This window comes from Dromaius novaehollandiae, chromosome 2 (assembly GCF_036370855.1).
Source record: "Dromaius novaehollandiae isolate bDroNov1 chromosome 2, bDroNov1.hap1, whole genome shotgun sequence".
Classification (NCBI taxonomy): domain Eukaryota; kingdom Metazoa; phylum Chordata; class Aves; order Casuariiformes; family Dromaiidae; genus Dromaius; species Dromaius novaehollandiae.
In genome coordinates, this window is record NC_088099.1 from 38,849,999 (window position 1) to 38,868,604 (window position 18,606).

Here is an 18,606-nt window from a genome sequence, read left to right on the forward strand (position 1 = left end):
CTGAGCCATGAAGCTGCAAGCAGGTTGTCACTTGAAACAAGAGGTCTGACAAGCAAGATCCTCTGAGACTGAGGCAGATGTTTAGAAACCTGAATGAATGTCAGAAGTTCGGGCTATGTATTTCTTGCTAAGACCCTAATACATTAACACTTCAGTTTCTGGACACAGTTCCTGAGCTCATAGAGTTTGATGGCCTCATTTTTGGGGACAGTAGGGGGTTGCCTAATTTTTTTTTTCCTGATTTTTTTTCTCCAGGCATACATTCATTTAGTTTTCATTTTCCCGATGATCTTCATATTTTTGTAGTTGACCAGAAACAAAAATATGAGATTTTTACAGCATTGTTAGAGCTAAAAAAGATCTGTGGAACTATTGTGGAAGAAAAGGCAAAACATCATGATTTAACCTACTCACCACTCCTGAAAGTTGAAGTCAATCATTCCAACTTATATCCATTCTGTTATTGACTATTATTATCAGGTTCTACCTTCAGCTTGCTAATTTTCCATGCATCTTGCTGATTCCCTTGATTTGACAGACACAGCCAGAAACCAGTCAGCTCTCATTCAAGAACATAAGGCAGGAGGGACAAATGGATGAAAGACAATAATCTTACACCCATGACTACAATTTTACACCCCTACCGAACCCCAGTGGGAAGCACAGGCCCTGCTTCACTGCCTGCCTGGGGAATAGATGGTCGCTAGGTGAACACGGACACAAGCACTGTAGCCGTCCCAGGCTAGGTGAGGTGAGCCTCCTCCGCACCCCCCCCCCCCCCCCCCCGCTAAATTTCTGATAGGAGAAGGAGCGACAAATGGATCTACTGGCTTCCACTTTCCCACTGTGCACTGCATCACCCAGCAGAGCTGATGGGAAACCTTGAGATGTAGGATGCAGTTTCTCCCAAATTGGTGCTGAAGAAGCATTCATTACTCTAGGTCCACTGGCAGAAACTCTGGCTCTGTCAGGAGCCTGGAGCACCTTTTGCACTCCTTAGCAAGGCCAACTGGAAGATAGGGCATTTCACTAACCTCTGCTGGGCTTTTATTTTATAGTGTCCGCTGACAACGAGAAGGGAAGTGAACTATGCTGTTCCTACAGAGCATCATCCACTTGTTCTTTAATCTATCCCCTTCAATTCCTGACACGGCTGCTTCAGGGTTTTTCAGACTTGCACTCACTTCATCATTCATTCATTCCAGTGGCAGCCTATGGTTGCTACAAAGCAAATACATTTTATCACACCTCAGGGAAAGTTTCAGCAGATATGAAATCCATGAATTAATCAACCTGCCCAATTTCTATGTTTCTTTTTCAGTCCCCTGTCTCTTCTCTCAGAAGCCTCCTTCTTAAAAATCTCCCTTACCTTCATGATTATGACCTACCACAAATGTGAAGTTTATTTATTTATTTAACAGAGCAGTATCTACTACAAGAGTTTTAGCTATCAAATCATTGTTATGGACAATGCAGTAGAGCTGTCAACAAGAACAGATGTGTGGGAGGGTTGAAGAAAAGGCCATGCACCTAATGCAACAAATACTTGGGTTCTTTCCCGTGAGTAAAGCTTGAAATCTCCTTGACACTTTGCAGGCAGTGCCTGTCCACAACAAACTATGTGCATACAGAATAGAGAGAAGGGCTTTAGGGGGCTGATCGAAGAATCACACGATCGCACTAACTGCTGTTTACTTTTTTCACATGCGCACATACAAAGTGAGGGTTGGAAGGGTGTCTGAAAAACTGCTGCTGCTTCTGCTGCCAGTTTCATTAACTAAAACAAATCTCCCTTAGAGAAAAAAAAAGAAAGGAACAGAAATGTCATCTGATGACATTGTCATTCCCTGCTGCCTGGTAAATAAACATAACATCCATTTGTCACCATGGAAACATCTTCCATGGTCCAAAGCATGCAAAGGAGACGTATTTGAGAAACCCAGAAGTCTGAGGAAATGAGCAAGTATCTAATGTAGCATTTTATGTGGTGTCTCTCTTTTAAGTATTAGACTTTGATATTTTTTTCTCTAAGGTACAAACATATTTATCTTAGAAAGGGCAGCACGTATCTTAGAAACAAAGCTTAAACATTTGCTTAATGTGTTGTCTCTACGATGCGCAGCACTTTCTCCCTCTCCCCTGGCAGGGAGGGATTTGTAAATAATTGCCTAATTTGTACATCTAAAAGGCACTTGTTTCTCCAGGGACATTGCATTTGTTCTCCTCACCTGATGCATCAACATTAGAAAGACATTGTCACGAACAACATAAATGATGCATTGATTTACATCATCAAATCTGCTCTGCCCACATTGTGTAGGCAGTCACCTGGAGACTTGACAAACATGTCTTTCCTTGCTGTGGGACTGCAGTGCCACCGCCAAGGACCTGTCCACCCTGCCTGCTCCAGGCTGGATGCCCTCTGAGGTGGCTCTCTGCTGGCAGTTGCTAACCCTCATAGTAACACCTCTTTCATCCAGACTTTATATAAAATATCTAGGATCTGGACACCTCCTTTAGCATTTCCCCTAAAGCAGCTGCAGCACGATCAAGGCAAAAACAGTGTGTTGTCCTGGAGTCTTTTATCGTAAGGGTTAAGCTGAACTGCAAATATTGGAAGAATGCCTTGATACATGTGAAAAGACATTCCTGTTTCTAGTTATCCAAAGAGATACAAATTTGGGAAGACATACTCTATTGGCAATCTGTACCTCTCCTTGGACAAAAGAAACCACAAGAGAAAACATTTGCTTTCATGAGTACCTCTAGACAGAGCAACTTGTTACTGGCTGTCACCTACATTAGTCATGTGGCAAGAACAGTCTTACAGGAAGCTGGCACCACACCAAGGATCATGAGCTTCACAAAATCTGGGTATAAGTCATGCTTTGCACATTTAATATGCAGGTATTTGCAGTCCCCTGTAGAGAGAGCCCACTTCAGAGTAATGGTAGTCAACCAGCAGGCTGACTGCAAACAATGTCTGCATTTCTACCTAAAGGCCAGCTCCAGAAGACAATGGAAGGGTGAGGTCTGAGATGTTGATAGAAAGCAGGAAACCAGCTTCCTGAAAGTGGGGAGCAAAGAGCAATTTGAGACCTAGAAACAAAGGGTGTTATAGTTGGACCACTCCATGAAAACATAGTCCATTGGGTTTCAAACGGGGACAGAGAAGAGGTTAACATCTGGTAAAGGGGTGACATCGAATCTCGCTGCAAGGGCTGGGAAACATCATATGGAATGTAATAGAAAAGTTATACAGTAATTACATTTAGAATAATGTTTTATGTGTGATTTATTTCTCATTTCTGTTTCCAATCTTCAGCCTAAAAGTGTGATTTAATGCATAACCAAAGAGGTGTATTTATGACTAAATCCTAAAGAGGCATACCCCCAAATTAAGCTCTTCTGCCAGAACAAGTAGAAGGGAGAAAACACAAAACATCTCCCTATCAGGTTCTTTCACATAGATGAAATCCTTCTTCTAAATGCTTTCTCTCATTCTGCAAATCTCTTTCTTCTTCTTATGATAGTGGAGTCATGCATGCTCCATCCCAAGAATACAATACCTTAACTCGGTTGCCCCAAAATATTCTGATGTAAAAATGAAGTGTGAAGGAATCCATTTGAATACCACAGTGCTGGGAAGGATCACTGTAAAAGACTTAGAAGGCTTTGATGGGCAAGAATTTATCAGGTTAATCAGGTTAAGAATATAAAGTTTCTGCCTGCTCAACCCACACATGCTCTTTAGACCCTTCCACAGAAGTACAGTGGAGCAGACATTTGGAAACCAGCCTCGGCTCCACACTTGAGATCTTCCATTCAGTGAATTGGTTTATGCTGGTGAGAACCATTTCGCTTCAATGAAGTGACTCCTAGCTTTCACTGATGTCATGGAGAGAACTGATTCCTCCAGAACTTCTTCTTTCTGATTTGAATGTCTTGTGAGACAAAGTGTTGCTAAGATTACAAAATGTTATCTGAATACAGAGTCTATCTTACCCCTGCACCCTTCCTTTGAGTATCACAGTGACAATACCTGATCTCTTAATTTTTTTAACAGCTTATCACTTCTTTTGGGTACTGCAAGTGCTCCTCTTAATGCTTCTCACTCCCCTTGTAGACCTGTTATTTCTTCATAATCCTTTCATAGAGAGTCTAGAAGATGAATGTCAACTCCATGAAGTTAGTGGAAAGGCTCCCAGTGAGATCACTGGTTTTGGGTTTGGCTTCTCCTGGGACAATTCCACCAGTTTGCTGAGGGTACTACAAGGCACACGAAGAGGCTTGCAGCACCCGTTCATCATGCTCAGGGGGCACCGCACTGCCTGAGACACAGCCCAGCCCAAGCCACACAGCTAGAACCAAATCCAGAGCAAAGCAGACAAAATATTGGCTATCCCCCCAAAATAAGGGTGGATAAAGGTTCTCTTTGGGCAAATTTTTTATACATATTTCCTGACATCCTTCTTTTACTTACGAAAAAGTGCACAAGTCCCTGTAAATAATGGGATTCCAGACCTTTGGCAATGAAAAAAATAGAAAAGACATAAAGGTGAGTAGTGTAATATATATTAGTTTTACCTTTCACTCTGGAAAAAACTTTTGACATATTAAAAAATACCCTTACCTCCTATAAATAAAACATGGTCCTTTTTTTTCATATAATTTCTTGCTGATTTGTCCAGACCTGGGAAGTCAGAGGTGATATTGGTCAGATGTAGCTATGCTGGCTGAACTTCGGCAAGAAGCTTGTGCATCTTTCGCTTTCACTTTACTTGACTTCCCCAAGCACTCTTGGCCCCTTACTTTCAGGAACATAAAAATTCATTGCATTTAACTATTTTTTTCATTAAAAAAGGAAAAATGGAACACTTTTTTAGCCTGTGATTAGGAAGCACTCGTTTATTTATAGAGCCATTTGTTGCGTGAAACCATTTCTTTTACATAATTGCTTCTTCAGACTGTTTGCTTATGTCGATCAGAAAACGTATTTTGGGAGATTAGGTCATTTGTACTTGTGCAAATCTGAGCAATAATTCAAATAAAGCAAGGTCAGTTTAAATGAATACCATATCTAGCACAGGGATAAACCTATTAGATTAAAATCACTGAACATAAGACTGCTGATCATGTGCTTATAGTGGAACATGTCAAATGAAAACATCTTCTATTTACTAATTTATGTCAATGCCACAAAGATGAGATGAAATTCCGTTTAAAGTTGCAAGGTGTTTAGTACTTATTGGAAGGTCAAATACGAACTGATTTCCAGTTGGCAGTAAGTTAATGCTGGTTCTATCAGTCATTGTAAAAAGATAATAATTGAATGTTTAAAAAAGAACAAAAAACAAAAACCCAAGAGTGGTAAACAACTCAGCCAGCCAGTCAGAGGAGGTGGGTTTATATCATTGTTATGATTTAAGAATATAGTACATGTAGTATCTAGTATTTGTTTTTTGAAACAGTTCGATAATTCTGTCCATAATATTGTATATCCAGTCTTTCATGGACAAAAATGTTGTTTCAAATATATACCTCCGGCCTGCAAACCTTTACACAGGTGCTGAACTTCACACATGAGAGTAGTTCCACTGAATATGGAGCTGCAGTCTTTTCTTCTGCCTGTGCACTTTCACGAACCTTTTCTTTTATTCCTAATAGTCATAATTTGATGATAATCATTACACTGTTTGGATGAATGATTTTCAGGATGTTTGCAAAATGTTCGTGTAAACAGTTTAGATGCCTGAATCACAAATTATTGTCTTTGTTTCTTTTATAATGACTGAAATGGGAACTTGTGAAATGAAAATACAGCCATCCTGTGTGTTTCAGGAAAATAGAGAAGTACATGCTTCAGATAAAGTCTGTACTAAAAGGCTTTGCCAAATCAGGCCCCAAAGAATATTAGAGGAGAGCTGCACAGTGGTCATTTTGATAGCCATTCTCCTGTGATAAAATTGGGATATTTCAGGATTTTTCAATATGCACAGAAATCTTGCATTGTTGAAGGCAATGCAACTGATGAACAGGAAGCCCCCAAATGAACAGATCTCTGGACCAGCTGTGTGAACAAATTTGTCCATCAGGTTTCTCACTATTTGAACACCTCTTGGGTGCGACATTTGACAGAGATTCATCAAGCTCAGTGCAGGCATTCCTGTGAGTTCATAAATACTAGAGCAATTCCATGAGACCTGAGCTCCTAAATCCCTTGGGCGATGGGAAGGCATAAACAAGGAAGAGAGAACACAGGTCAGACTGCAACTTCTGTTTATAACCTGCATGTAGACATATTTTACGTATGTATCCATGTGTATGTAGGCATACATATGTATGCAGACATAAACTGCATCCAGTGCATGGATGCAGGGCCCCTATCTGCACCCACAGCCACAGGGCACAAAAGTGTCTCTGTCCAGGTAGGAAACACATTGTCTAAAAAGTGAATTGATCTGTTTTGCAGGGATCTGAAGGTGTTGGCCCTCTTTCCCACAGTCTCGAGGCCCAGAAAGCACTTGCTGATATTTTCTGCTGCAGGATGGCCTTTGGCCATATCTCGGTGTCCAGAAGCCTCTTCCCTGGGTGGTCTGCTCATGCCTTGGCCATCTGACCACCCTGGCATAACACTGGGTATGATATGCAGTGCAACACCATGTCACACACCTCACATTCTGATGGGCTACAAATTTAGTCCTCTTAACTCATTCACATATGTTATTTGCTCCTTGATGCTATGTATGTCTTTTGCAGAAACAGTGCCTCTTGGCTCTTGAGATACGCCACCCACTTTTTTGCCCCAGCTGAAGTAAAACTGTGTATTAGTCACGAGGTGGCAGCATTCTCAATGCTGAAAAGGACATGTCTGGTCCACAGGGAGGCTATACGGTTTTTCTATACTTGGTTCATCAAGAAGGTATAAGTCATAATTTGTAAACAAAATTGAGTTTAAATACATTTTCTTGATGCATTCTGCTTCAAGTATCTCCTAAAATGTATCACTTAAAGCTAACATTAAAAGAAAATACTATTAAGAGGGCATAAGGTAAACTCATTTAGCTGCTCAAATTGTATAACACAATGAATTAATATGGTAATGTATCTTCAGAGACCAGAAGTAGATAATAGAGGTGAGCAGAGGTTTTCTAGCTTGGCTTTGGAAAAGCAAAAGTAATTTATCATTATGTTGCAGTTCTGGAGAAGAGCATTTCTCATTTCTTCTGGCTCTCCTTCCGAAATTCTCTTAGTTTCATTTTTAAAACATCCGTTTTGGAAATTTTGTTTTCTTTTTATTGCAGACAGAGCTCCTATTGAAAGAACTATACATAGCTTTTCCTGAAGCATCAGCAAGCCCCAGATGCCTTTAATTTCAGCCTTGTGCTTACAGTCTTTAAGGGGCTGCAACAACCTAGGACAACTCTCTCTCATATATTCAGCTTACTTCTCCAATGGGTATAGGCAGAATATAAAAAGGATAAAATAATCCACATTTACCCCTTGTTGGCTTCTGTGGTTGGGTTCAGGGTGAAGCTCCAGCTATGATCAGTGCACTATGAATAACCTCACGCCTTTTCTTTACGGCCATACAAATACATACTATGTCTTTATTACTTACATGCATTGCCCTATATGAGCCTATTTTTAATTAATAGAAAACAAAGCCCTTTTGACCTTATCCACAGGAAATACTGCCTCATTGATGCTAGCCATAAATTAAGCTAATACAGTCTGCATGCCCAACATATTTCTCTCAGGTAACATTCACTCAAATATTAAACAGGGAGAGGAAAGAAGGGAAATCCTATTACTAAAGCCTTGGTATCGAGATGGACTCTGTAATTGCTAAAAGGCATATGAGAGAGAGCGGTTTTGCTGTGCCATAACAGTTCGAAGGAGAAAGCAGAGAAAAATATCTGATACAATCAAAACAGAGGGAAAATTTAGCAATGAAAAATCTAATTGCCCAAAAGGAAATGTGGTCTGATCCTATAGTGAGACAAACACCTTCAAAGGAATTCTGTGGAGAAAAAAAACATTGCAATGGAGAATAAAAGCTGCTGTACAGATATATACTAATGAACCTTACTAATTTGTCTGTATAATTAGATAGTCTCTGTGTTTCTCTGTTGTTTTTTAACTCCAAGCAGGGCATAGCAGCATCAATGCAAAATATTTTACTTTGCCTTATGTATGCTCAGAACTGGCAAACAGTAGATATCTCCTCACAAATGAGCTGTCACAAATTACTCCTTGTTTGGTGGTGACATCCTTGGTCTACATTATAACTACAGGAAGCCTAATCAATTATGCTCCAAAAATGAAATAAGAGCTCTATGGTGCCAGCGGCATAGCTCATAAAATTAATTACAAGGCAAGTTTACATATTGAAGTACCAGTTTATGGAGAGGCTAATAACTTTTGATGAGACTTTGACAGGATATTACTCACAAAGATTATGAAAACACAAAAATCATTTGCAACTGGTTACTCAGACAGTGGCTTGCTTCTCCCAGCTGTGCATCCCAGCCATAATCCACGGTTTGAACCTTCCCTTTGTCAAGTGCAGACAAAGATGCCCAGCAATACCCTGGTACCTACCATGTAGAGAGCACAGAGCTGTTGCTGGCAGCCAGCCACTTCCCTCATGTAACTTCTCATCTGTTTGTCTCTCCCTCCTACAACCCTATGCTACTTCCTGAGAAAATCTGCAAAACATGGCAATGAGGGAAATACATACCTAAATAATTTTTTTAAGGTCAGACAACCCCTACATTGAGAAAAAACAGGATGTTATTAGTGGCTGCAATGAGGAGAAGGCTGCGAGGTGAGCCTTTGGATCCTGGTTCGATCCCAGAGAATCCACCCAGGAGTGAGACATCACAAACGCCCCCAATTCAGGGCACTTCCAAGCGCTGATAATGGGAAACAGAATTACTCAGGCATTTGTGTTTGCTCGACTGTGGTGCATAAAAATGTAAAAGGTGAATAGTGACAGATGGCAGATCTTTGGGGGAAACAAGTAATTTTAATGGTAGAAGCAAACAAAGCAAATAGTGGCACGGATTAATGAGGAGTCTTCCATGCAAAGATGCAAAACGTGTTGCTAGTCAGCCCACCAAATGGTGGGGAGGCAGATAAATACTGGTGCAACCATTACACAACCGGATAAACAGAGGCACCAAGTGGATAAGCATCTTGCTGGTACCACAGCCTGAGTCACTAACCCAGGAACGCCACTACCAGTAGTACATGCCAGCCACTGGCTTTCACTGGTTCTCTGATTTGGCTACAAATTGTTTAGTGAATTGCCTTTAATAAAGCTTCAAGACACTGATACCCATGTAGAATGTCAAATGATAAATAGCCTGCCTCAGAGATGCTATTCATAATCAAATCTTAAATATAATTCAGCTTAATGGAGTCATTGCTCTTCTGTGTACCGTTTACAAGCCTGGATGCTGCTCTCTGTGAGCTAGAAAGGTATGTTGTTTTGAAAGAGAAACTATCAGCTACTATTCTACACAAGAGCTCAGGAGTGATCTGCACAAAACCACCCTGATTAGCTTCATCAAGGAAAAAGTTACCAAAGAAATGAGACTCGTGAAACTAGTGTATGTGCATATGTGTGTGCGTGTGTATGTGCATATGTATGTGCGTATGTGTGTGTATGCCTGTTTCCCTTAATAACTTTTGAATGCGTTGGCCAGTTTCAACCAAACATATTCCACATGTAGCAATCTCAAAGACACTGTGTTTTAACAAGTATTGAGTATTAGGAAAATAGGTTGCTGAGCAGGAAAGAGGGAGATCCTATCTATGACCCGTTTAAAAAAAAGCTATAGGATGAGCCAAGGACATCAAGGACCTAGAAGGTTTTACAGCACCTTAAAGTGAATCATTCAATTCCCAAGAACAAAGTACAAGCGTGTTCTTTAAATTGTCACTATAATGTTCCTTGTTACTTAGGCTGGGCAACAGATTTTCGTTTAAACGAAGGTCTCCTCATAAGTGCAAAGGGGCCTTTGGGGAGGTGCAGGGGAGGAAAAAATGTAATTTTTCAGGCTCCAAGTGTTCTTTTGTGTTTTATAAACAGCTGAGTGACAGCTCAGTGATTAATAAGTTACATAAATAATTATAAGCGACATGTAGCTGAATCTAGTCCACATTCCAGACATGGTACATTAAATAAAGAGAATTCTGCTCTTCCCCCAAGAAGAAAATGTATCTGGCAACAGCAGATAAATCAGAAATGATACTGTTAAAACACAGCCAGTTCTTTGGAGAGACAGCTCATCAAAAACAGAAGTTTCTACTGAACACACATTCTCTAGCAAATCGATTCATTTACTTCAGTACTACCCTGCACCGATTCAGTACAAAATCTTACTTTCTTCCTTCCTTCATTCTCTCTGGCTGAGCTTCGTTATTTACCTGGAAGTGCCTCTGTGAAGAAGAGTTTTGAGCCAAAACCCTGCTACAGACTCGTGCATGCGAAGGGAACCGCTACCTTGCAGCACCAACAGCAGAGCTCGCCAGAGAGGCTCATCAACCATGTTTAGCTGGGTCGTGTTTTACAGCAGCATCAAAAGCTTCAGGTTGAGTTGGCCCCCTTTCTTGGGTTAGACACTGAAAAAGACAAAATTAAAGGTAGTGCATGCCTATGTTTTGTGTTGTGAAGGCATGCTTATAATATATAGAAACTGAGTAGCATCTCTTCAAGTGGTTCCTGAGACTTTTAGAGGATCTCTTTGTCTTCTATGGCAAAAAGCAAGAGGATGTAATAGAAGAGTAGACTGGCTTAGTACAATGAAGTAGGGTTTGCAAACATGTTTGTTTGGACCTCAGCTGTGCCCCTAGTTTTCCTCGCTGTGCAAAGGGTAACTGTGATCTCCAGTAAGAGCCCCCTATGGTGGGAGTGATTCCAATAGTCAGAAAACATTAAGAATTTTGAAATGTTTCTGAGCTGGTTAAAAAGCCCTAATTAACTCTCAGCAACTCCTTCCCCCACATTTTTTTATACATGTTATTTAAGTTTATATATATCACTGTGATTTTTCTGTCGTACCTCTCCTCAATGTGAGTGCTTCATGCCTTCTTTCCTTTCACAGGGGGAGGGGGTCACACAGTGAGCTACTTTGGTTTACATTAATTTCTATCATTTTTATATTATAACACTAAGAAGCGGCTTTCCTTATTTTGATGTTCTAATGAACGAGTGGATATAATAAAAAAAGAAGAATTCTGGTAACAAATGCTGCTCTTTTCATGAATTTCAATAAAACACTGATCATCTGGTATATTATCTTAGCAGACAGTAGCCACATTTACAAGAAATGTGATTACTTCAATAATGGGAGTGTGTTTTAAATGGCTCAGATTGTGAAATGAGGCATCATTTCCTAGATTCATAGATTTGGGGGCCAGAAGAGGCCTGAATGATCATCTGCTCTAAGCTCTCTTGTAAAACTGCCACAGAATTTTGCCCAGTTATTCCTGCAGCAAATGCACTGCTTTGGTGCAGCTAAGCACAGCTTTTTCACAAGTGGTTTTTATTGTTGTTCCTGTTTTTGTTTAGTGACAGGAGTTAAACTCCTTATATTTATACCAAATCGCATCTTCATTCCTTTTCTTGCAGTTAGGATAATTTACTATTTTTAAAGTAGCTGGCTGACAGCAAGAGGAAGACTTAGATTTGCTTCCTGAAACCTTTCATATATACTTATTTAAGTTAAATCTCACTCAGAGCATCGCCAGTGCAGGAGTCTTGCACTGTTTTTTCCAGTTATCATTACCAGCAGGAGCAACAGGAATGGCTGGTAGCATCACTAGCGGGGGCCACTGCCAGCTTTTTGCTGGGCTGTGTGCACCTTCAAAATGGGCTGCCTTCTGGGATTAACAAACCCACTGAGAACTGTTGTTCTAGAAAACTGGAGCCTCATCAGCTTTTCTGAGGATCAGATCACACATTCAGGGACTCTGTTAAGTGTTTCCCATATAGGAAGGTTTTGGCCTCAGATCTTCTGCCTGTCACCAGAAGAAGCAGCGGACCTATCCAAATGTCTTGTCCATGTCTTGCCCATGCCTTCCCTGGGTAAGAGGAGAAACACTTATTCAGCCCTTGCTCTCTGAGCTGTGGCCATGGGCAGAGAAACCCTGCCAGCTGCAATGAGAGCTTCTGTGTGAATTTTATCCTCCTGAGTATCTTTCTTTTCTAACCTTGATCTTATTTTTTCCCCAGTGCATAGAAAGGCCTCTGGTAGAAATGTCACCTTTAATCTGCTCTTTATATTTCTGCAGTACATGCTAGTGACCCCTATTTTATTTTGCAAACTTTGCCCTGACACAGCATCAGCTTAATTCCTTCATTTAGATCCTAGCTGAACAAAATTCACCTTGTTTTCTTCTGTTCTAATTCATTCAAAGCTCTTCCAAGAACTTCCAAGATTTATTCTGTTATTTTAATCTATTCTGGGGGAATAGATTATACAAACAGATGCACACTTTATTTTTAGGATTTCTGATTTGTAAGCTGCAGTAAAAGTGGGAAAAAATGCAATCTTCAGTAATAACTGAAATGTTCATGGAAATTCTGGTCCATCTCATTGACTACATGAGAAATGCAATCAAACAAGGCAACTGCCTGAAAAATACTGGGGAGATTTTAATGAGAGGAGAACATTTACCTGTTTATTATGGGGTAGAAGTGTTATGCAGAACAACCCTCTCTCTTCTAAGACTTCAGTTCCAGGCCCTTCTAAAACCAGAATCCTCCAGCAATTGAGGGAGATGGTTATAACCACATTAAGTGTCCTCTAGCTCATTACATGCTGGTTTTGTCGCTGACTGAAAAATATACCAGGTACAAATTGCAAACATTTTTTTTTTTTGGTTTTACCATACTGTGCATCACAGTATTGTTCTATTAGAGGTAGTTTTCAGGAGAGCAGTTCAGATAACAACACTGCAGATCTTGTGCAATGTAACCACTTTAGTTGCATACTGAAATTTTAAAAGGTCTTAACTTTAGAGACAATGGATGGGTCTTACGAAAATGATAGCCATAGAAATAAATCATCTATCAGTAATGAAAAAAAGAGAATGATATAATTTCTATTTGTCAAGGTATAATGATGTCACCATTCATTTATCCTCTGCACTTAAATGTTGAAGCTATTCAACAAATCTCTCCTGAGCCACATACATCTGTTGCTTTAATGGTGGCTATAGCAAAGCTTTCTGATTAGTTCACACATCATTCATCAATTAGAACAGAAGGTAAAAGTTATTTCTCCCTACTCACAGTGCTTCATTAAAAAAATAACCTTTAATGTAACGAATGACAGCAGAATCAAGAAATAAATAAGATGAGAGCCTGTGCCTTAGGAGGTCACTATTTGAAGAATTCCACCTTTTTCTGGAGCAGGGGGAAATTAGAAGAGATAGGCAAAGGGAGACTTAACATCTGGCATGATACATGCTTCTCTCTGGCTTAACACAGTGGCTATTAGTAAAACTATATACATATACTACAATACATGAAGCTTTACCAAAAAGACTACTGAATAATAAGAATGCAGTGTTACTTACATGGAATGGTTACATAGAATTTTGTCCATACTGGTGGTATAATTTTCAAAACCCTTTCAAAGGAGAGTGGAGCACATTTTACTACTAGAGCAGATGAGTGATTCGTCCAGAGTTTCATATGAATCTTTCAGCTGGGCAATTTTTTTGTTGTATAGTGCATATGCTGGAAGATGCAGTTCCAGCTCCTCCAAATTTATTAGCAAACAGCTTTCTTGATTGACAGGTAGGATATTCAGCCAAAAGTGAAAGATACAGATTCTGTTTTTGCTATGGATTCTGTAACTGTTTTTCAACAATTTATCCAAAGTAGAGGGGCATCAACTGGAGCCAGGTGTAACACTTCACTTCAAGGATAGCAATGCATGGCTGCAGGATGGGAACATGTCCAGCCTCCCAGCTGTTTCTCAGGTGAATACCCGACTATGCCCTGAACTGTTGCACAGCTCTAGCAAAGGGTCCCCAGGCACTGAAGGGGTCACGGCTGGGAGCACTGTGTGCTGATGATGTATGAAGCCATTTTCATACATGTCACAAGTTCTGGCCTCAGCTAAGCCAGCTTTGCAGAAAACCGTCTTCATAGCCTTAGTGACTTCTCTCTCACAGCTGTCCAGTTTGTAAGTCAAAGCGTGGTTTTTCCTCTCTCACAATGTTGCAAATAATACTAGTGTAAACCCTGAGCTCAGTTCTTCCTCACTATAATTTCATTAGTAATAATTATTTCAGTTGAGAGGAGAAAAATCAAGCTGGAGTCTGATCCCACCATCCATTTAGTCAAAACTTCTGTTGAAGATGCCGGATTGGGCTCCAAACCAGAGAGGCTGCCAGGGCACAATCTGCCAAGAAGCAGCCTCCTTTTCAGTAGTAGCAGTCACCAGCCTCAGTACATGGCAGCCATCTGCAGCCAGGAAATACTTTCGGGCTCTTGCCAGTGTCCTTGTGAATGTCATCCTTACCACAGCCCCTTGCGTTGGCTTTGCAAAGCTGCAGTGGCCAGTGTGAAATACAGAAAACCTGTGCAACTGGTAACCTGGGGATGGACTGTCCATTGACACCAGTGAGCTTATACTAAGTTGGTGGGAGACTGAAGTTAGAAGCAGGACCTCTATCATTGATTGCAATGCAGAAAGCATTATTTTCAGTTTCCAGACTGAATTTGCTTTGAGACAGAGTCAGGAATCAAACAAGCAGAGAGTTTGGCCATATCTTCTCTGTAAATTCTTTCCTGGCTAGAAAGTGCAGTTCCATGAGCAGAGTACCAGGCCAGTACAGTAGTCAGGACTCAAAACACTGTTGCTGACTCAGTTACAGCTCAGCTCTACCACCTCTAGGACAGGCATCCAGGGAAATGTTCTATACAGGCTGCCATTTATTTTCCCTGTGTGACCACCCAGGTCTGGCAGGTAGCAGGTATAGTAGGAGAAGAGCCTATTCACTCTCCGTCACACCACTATCCCACGAGAAAATCTCTCTTCCCACAGAAGGACCACAGATGGACTCGTGACTCCTCCAATGGGCTGCAGGAAGGTTGACACAAACAGGGAGGATATTTCTCTATTTCCTGCCTACAGTGGAGAAGACACAAAAACAAAGCTGTACCTTCATGACTAGGCTCAGCAGAGCCGAGTGAAACCGTCATCCAGCCACCTCCCTGAGATCTGTGGTTTCAAGCAGTTGAAAATGTCAGCCTGTGATGAAAGGAGTTTGACATGTAAAGCAAAAAATGGTAAACCTTCATCTCCATTTCCATTGTGTGAAAAATTTCTCAAGAGCATTCATGGCCACAGGTGATACCAGGACTTCTCTCTTCTGAAGCATGCAATGAAGTAAAACATGCTCAGAGCCATCTCACATCCATAGGGCATCTTCCTGGTTCTCTAATTAATCCCACATTAGGATTAGGATGGACCTCCTCTGGTTGTGGGTATCTTCTTCCCTCCGTAATTTCTATTCTCCTGAAAGCTACCTAGGAAAAACATTGTTTCTTATTGATCAAGTAGAATTTTCATTATGCCCATGGTTTATGTATAGAGTAGACCACGCACAAATGAGATATTCTAATAGTGATTGCACTTGGTTTGCTCCCATTTGTTATCTATTGATTTAAAGGGCTCTGGTATAACCATGCCTGCAGTTAGTAAAAACCCTGATGTCTCAGTGGAATGATACAGGTTAAACAGTATGGTGCATTTGTGCCTGTCTGCACATTTGTGCAATCTGCGAATTTCGAGAGCTATGAGCACAAGCTTGCCAGTACAAAATGTGTTTTAAGAGCTGACATTAAAGTTAATATGAAAGTTCAGAGGTGCAAAATAATTTAAACGCACAGATGAGGTAGCAATAACGTTTCTAAACCAAGGCAGTGAATTATGTATGTAAGAAATATTAAAAATGCAAAGCTGACTGTATTTGCATTTGGAATGCCCCCTAGCTGTTACCAAGGAGGAGGAAATTGCTTTATGCTGAATTCAAGGGCATACTACTTAGTGCTGTATTTAAGTCAGGGAGGAATATCACTCATTTTTATTCTACCACTTAACTTGGGCTTATGTAATCTGTCTGGTAGCCAAGTCAGTTGTCTTATATTATTTTCTATCATAGAAAGAGAATATATAATTCAATTGTTCAACCTTTATTTTCACCAGCTTTGAGATCCCTCTGAACCATATTGCTGCATGTAAATCATGGGCTGTCATCAATCCAAATATCAATATTGGGCAGTGCTTTTCCAAATCACTTTTGGATAATCATGAGGCAAAATTAAACTTATTCACCATTTAGAGAATATGCAGATGTTGCGGAATGACTGAATGACACCTGGTTTACTTGTAGAGCGTGGAGGTAAGGTATCATTTCAGGGCGCCAGGATCTAAACACAGGTGCATTTGTTCATCCAAATGGTTTTAAATATTGCCTGGGAGGAAAATGGGCTTTCTCTATCAATTTCTAACACCACAGTACAGTAAGATACCCGCACAAAGGATTTTTGAAAGCTGGGTAGGTCTGCAATTGCTCCACCTCCCACCTGTACTCGTTAGTGAGCCCACAGAAGCGTCCTCGAGGGTGGACATGATCTGCAGCTCCCCAGGCTGGTCTGGAGGCCGGTGCCTTTTCCAAACCATGGGCACAGCCGGGAGGTGGCTAAGCCTCAGGCTGCTGGAAGCTGAACTGCCACAGCCACCTCTCCTGAGATGATGGTCTGCTACATCCAGGTGTAAATGAAATTTGCCTTTTTTGGCCACAAGTCCAACAGCAGAGGGCTGGCCACAAGTAGCTCCTGAGGACGACGAGGCAAAGCTCTCAAGCCACAGGTAGCAAACAGACTGTCAAGAACAGGGATTTTTCTGTAGTCTTAGTGGCAAGGGAAATTAAACCAGAAAGAATTTGACAATAAAGTATGTTCTTATCTGTCTCTGATCATATTATTTTCTTGCCACTTCCATGTTTTCCATTCTGACCAGCAAAAATCAGTCAAATTTTCACTATATTTTTAGTTAAAGTCAGTTTCACATCTAAGATGATCTGTGTCGTACTTGTGGCAGGAAAACATCACAGAACCACATAGCTTCTTCCTATGACTTTAAAAAGAGAATAAGAGAATAACAGGACCAAAGTGGAGTTTACACATTCCCTCTAGCATGCAGACTCACCTTTAGGAGTCTGGATGCTGACTCAGAGAGAACTATTTCTTTATTAAATCTACTAACCAGGCCTGGATTTAAAATGACTGATCAAATGAATCCCAGTTAACTGTTAAACAAAAGGAAATAGTAGCAAGCACACATAAAGGCAAGATATCTTTAAGTAGACAAGCAGTTTGCTAATGTTTCTATTTATTCCCATTTATATTATAGAAGATATGTAAGGTATAGAGGTATTATTTTGCATTGTCAGCATCCTGGTATTTAAAAAAAAAAAAAAAAAAAAAAAAGCATTCAAAGTGCATTAGATATCCAAGGCACCTCCACATCCCCAAAATTGCACAATATGGGATCAACAGAAATGAAAAAAGAAAAGATCCTTTCCGTCTCAGCTTTTCCCAAAATAGCCTCTGAAAGAACAATATGAAGAGGTGGTATTCAATCTCTGTGTTAAGTCACAATGTTGCTTCTGATTTTAACACTAAATAAGGAATTAGGCCTGAAGGTGGCACTGAAAGAAAAATCTCGTAAACTGCTCTCAGGGTACTTTAGCTCGCAATAGCAATAAGTTATCAAAACTGAACTCAGTTTACCTCATGACAATCATCTCAAGTGTAATTCTGGAGTTCTTATGGGATCAGCTATTTTCCTGAAATGACCAGTTCTCACCTGCTATCTCAAAGGAACAATTTTTCTTGTATGGTTTTGGTCACTTTTTGTACAAGGGAGCAAAAGATGGTAGGAGAATTACGCCTAAAACCAGCGAGAAAAACCTTGCAGATGAAATTCAGATATGGGAATATGAACCTTCCATTTGAAGAGACATTGATATGATCCCCTGGGTGTAACTCACCTCTGTATTCTTGTGTCAGAGGGAGAAAGATAAAGCAAAAAGAAAAAAAAAAAAAGGAGACTGAGGGAGAAAATAGAGCTGGAAAGTTCAATATCTCCTTAATGAATATTGGAAACACAGGAGCAGGAGACCGACAAGTCAGAGGTCATGTGTTGTATCATCAGTGTCAATGAGAAACAAGGAAATAAATGAGACTTGCAAGAATAGACTAAAGCTGTTGGAACTGGGACAGATGGGGAGGAAGGGTTGAACACAGGGCTGGAAAATAGCAGTGTGTCTGCAGAGGGAAATGAAGAATAGATTAGCAGATCTTCAGCAGCTGCTGTAACAGAAGACAGAAAAGGGTGTTAAGGGCAGAAGAAAAGTGAAGTGGGTTGCATTCGTAGTGTGGTGCAGGACAAAAGGAGCAGCTATTCTACAAAAGCGATGTTACAGGAGAAAGGTCAGACCCCGCTCTCTGGAGAGTATTGCTACTTTGAAGAACTGAAGGAAATATCTATGGAGAAACTTAGAAGAATACCA